Below are 4,231 nucleotides of genomic sequence, written 5' to 3'. Positions count from 1 at the left end.
AGAATTCCAAGCTGCACTGAAGATATTACCAGGAAACAAAACCCAAGGAACTGATGAACTATTAATTGAACTATTTGACAAACACATGCAATGATGGAGGTGCCCACTCTTTATGCCAAGCTATTTTGGAAGATGGCTACTTTGGCCCTCTGACTGGGAGAAACCCATATCGCTGCTGATATCAGATGGATCTTGGCTGAAAGCAGAGACTTCAGAAAGTTGTTTATCTGTGGTTTATTGGCTATGCAAAAGCATTTGATTCTGCAGATCACAACTCATTACAAAAACGGGACTTGTAGAACACTTCGTTGTGTTCATGTGGAACTTGTCCATAGACAAAGAGGCAGTTGTTTGAACAGAACAGGGGGGTACTGTGTAATGTAGAATCAGGAAAGGTGCGCATCAAGGTTGCATCCTTTTGCCATACCTATTAAATCTGTATACTGAGCAAATAATCCAAGAACCGGACTATATGAAGAACAATACAGAGTCAAAATCAGAGGAAGAGTCATTAACAATCTGCAATGGCGGATGCCACAACCTTGCCTTGTGAAAATGATGAGGATTGGAAGCGCCTACGGATAAAACCCAAAGGTTTCAGGATGGATTACACCTCACATATAAACTGAACACAAATCATCGCAACTGAAGGGCCGACAGCACCATGGAGAAAAGGTCGGTGTGCTCCAGGGTTTCGCGTGACGTGGATCCACAATCAACACCCATGGAGGGAGCAGTCGAGCAGTCAAACGGTGTATTGCATTGGGCAAATCTGCTGCACAAGACCTTTTTGAAAAAAAGTAAGGTAAAGAAAACTTTATTATGGACTAGGAGAGGGCTTGCTTTTCAGATAATTTCGTAGCGAACAACTTAAGCTGTTTATCCGCTTCTTTTATCAGGGACTCACCAACATGGGCCGAGTTTGCACCAAAACCGTGAAGAATGTGGCCCTGGTCATCATTGAGAAATACTACACACGCCTGGGAAACGACCTCCACACCGAGGAGCGCGTGCGCGAGTAGATCACCATTCTTCCCAACAAGAAGCTCCATAACAATGACGCGGATTCAGAGAGGCCAGCGCCAGGCATTCCATCCAGCTGCAGGAAGAGGAAAGAGAAAGGAGAGATCATTTTCCTAGCTCTCCGCCCAGGATCAGGAAGTCATTGTCCACCAGACAATCAGGAAATGTGGAAGCTTTTGAACTTTGACGGTCTGTCTGACCTGCAGGTCAGTCAGCCCGCAGTTAGAATGAATTTCAAAACCCCACATGGAGGGGTTTGAATCTTTTCTGCAATGCTGTAATATTTTCAAGACACCAGGGACACCAAAAACCCCAAACTACTTATCAAACCTCCTACTAGCTTCACCTGCTCTCCTTCTTTTCCTTCCTTCTTTTAAAAAATCATTTTATTGAGGGCTCTTACACCTCATCACAATCCATCCATGCATCCATTGTGTCAAGCACATTTGTACATTTGTTGCCATCATCATTTTCAAAACATTTGCTTTCCACTTGAGCCCTTGGTATCAGCTCCTCGGTTTCCCTCCTCCCTATCCCATCCTCCCCCCTCCCTCATGAACCCTTGATAATTTATAAATTTTTTTTTTTTATGTCTTACATTGACCAAGTCTCCCTTCACTCACTTTTCTGTTGTCCATCCTCCTGGGAAGGGGTTATATGTAGATCATTGTGATCAGTTCCCTCTTTCATCCCCCACCTTCCGTATCACTACTCTCAATATTAGTCCTGAACGGTTTATTTGTCATGGATACCTTGTGTTTCCAGCTCTTATCTCTACCTGTGTATATGCTCTGGTCTAGCCGGATTTGTAAGGCAGAATTGGGGTCATGATTGGGGGAGGGGGAGCATTAAAGAACTAGAGGAAAGTTGTTTGTTTCATTGGTGCTATGCTGCAACCTGACTGGCTCGTCTCCTCCTCGTGACCCCTCTGTAAGGGGATGTCCAGTTGCCACAGATGGGATTTGGGTCTCTATTCCACACTCCCCCTCATTAACAATGATTTGATTTTTTTGTTCTGGGTCTTTGATGCCTGATACCTGATCCTATGGACACCTCGTGATTACACAGGTTGGTGGGCTTCTTCCGTGTGGACTTTGTTGCTTCTCAGCTAGATGACCGCTTGTTTATCTTCAAGCCTTTAAGACCCTGGATGCTATATCTTTTGATAGCTGGGCACCATCATCTTTCTTCGCCACCTTTGCTGTGCACCTATTTTGTCTTCTGTGATCATGTTGGGAAGGTGAACATCATGGAATGCCAGTTTAATAGAATAAAGTGTTCTTGCATTAAGGGAGTACTTGAGTACAAGCCCAAAATCCATTTGCTATCTTAATGCTTAACTTATAAATATATGCACATAGATCTATTTCTGTAGGGTGATTTCCCATTTCTCCCCATGGTCTTAGGGAAGGGAGAGGGTGAAACCCTATCCTAACCGGCCTAAAGGGTATAAAGAGTGGGACTTCACCCTTAGTTAAAAGTTCTCATGGGAGTTGTATGAACTATAAATGAACTTCTGTATTTAGCAAAATAACGTGGCTTCTTGGATCTGCTAAGATATGTTAGAACAAACTATTTTGCTTAACCTTGACTTGCAAGGACGTGGCTGCAAAGTCCAGGTGTCTTTGTTGATGGACTTGGCTGTTATCCCAGAAGGAGCCAAGAAATGAAATGTATAAAAGAAAACACAGCTTTTAATAAAGTGCCATTGCATACATTCACGTTTCAGAATGTTTCTTTGGTCCTCCTGAACCCTACTTTTCTATATTCTCTTTTTTCTCAAGACCACTCACCCAACTTCAGCTTTCTGTTAGGAACACTCCGGAGCTGGTCTCCGGCATATTTCCCCATCATCATATAAAAATATATTTACATATATACATGCCTGTATTTAGACCTTTATAAATGCCCTTTGCCTCATAGTTCTTTCCTCTACTTCCTTTTACTTTCCTCTTGTTCCACTATCATGTTCAGCCTTCATTTTGGTTTCAGTAATTCCTCTCAGTTATATTGCCCTTGATCAAGCCCTACCAGGCCTCTTCCACCCTCCTCACCATCAATTTTGGATCATTTGTTCTTCCCTTGTCCATGGGTTTGTAAACACCCACTTCCTTTCCTCCACCTCCACCTCTCCCATTTCCCCCGAGAACCATCGGTCCCATTGTTTTCTCCTCCAGATGGTTTATCCTGCCTATCAAATCTAGATAGACATGCAGATACAATAATAAGCACAAAAACAAGACAGAGAAAAACAAAGCAACAAAAGAAAACAAAACAACAACAACCAATGCCAAAAAAAGGAATGCCCATAATTAGTTTAAGGTCTGTTTGTTGACCTTTAGGAGTGTTTTCCAGTTGAGTCTGATGGGGTGCCATGCCCTGGCCCCACAGTCTATTTTTGGTATTCCCTGGGGACTTCATTGCTCCGCTCCCCTTGATGTTCTGATGCATGCCCTTAGTGTTTCACCTCAGTGTGGTGGGGTCAGATTGGGTACAATTCCTGCCCTGTGTCTCCAGTGTTGTCCCTGGTAGTGCTATGGGTCAGTGAGAGATGTTGTGTCTCATGGTGGGGCCAGCCCTAGGGTCCTCTCTGTGTTGGCTACTCTGAGCAGAAATATCATCCTCAGGGCTTGGTGGGCCAGGATGTGCTCCACTCTCTCTCCCTCCCCCTCCGTTTGCTCCTGTGAGCTCTGATAGATGTGTCCCTCTCCCTGAGATGTAGCTTCAGTGCTGCCCTCTAAAGTGAATTCTTCTGGGCGCTGTCCATGTAGTTGGAATTGGGGCTGGCCCCTCAGATCTCTCTATTGGTTCCCTGCTCATGCCGGTGTATTGCATTCACAACTTGGCACACTGGGTTGAACTCTGGTCCCTCTTTCCCTGTGGTGATATAAACAAAACCCTCCCCTTGGGTGGGTTAGTGTCCTGTTCCCCTGCTACCCATTTCTTTTTTTTTCTCCTTTCCTTTTTAGTTGGCTACCATATGTATCCATGGATTTGATCTGGCCCCTGCCATACTACCTGGACCTCACCCCAGGAATGTATGTATACAGTAGCTTTTTCCCTATGCCCCTTTTGCATTTTTGAGCTTACCTCAGCAGACTCAGTTCTTCCCGTGAGACTTAACACATTTATCACTGCTTTTTAGGGATGCATAGTACTCTATTGTATGTATGTACCACAGTTTTTTAATCCATTCCTCTGTTGATGG

The 4,231-nt window shown here is 44.2% G+C and overlaps 1 pseudogene; it reads left to right on the top strand.

Annotated features, from left to right (window-relative positions):
- Nucleotides 1-911: 911 nt before the first annotated feature.
- LOC123521135 lies at nt 912-1,283 on the top strand (annotated as a pseudogene).
- The last annotated feature ends 2,948 nt before the right edge of the window (nt 1,284-4,231 follow it).

The sequence above is a fragment of the Echinops telfairi genome, unplaced genomic scaffold, assembly GCF_000313985.2.
Source record: "Echinops telfairi isolate 266 unplaced genomic scaffold, ASM31398v2 ScPeMD7_7469;HRSCAF=8507_1, whole genome shotgun sequence".
NCBI lineage: Eukaryota > Metazoa > Chordata > Mammalia > Afrosoricida > Tenrecidae > Echinops > Echinops telfairi.
This window is presented reverse-complemented; position numbering and strand designations above follow the sequence as displayed.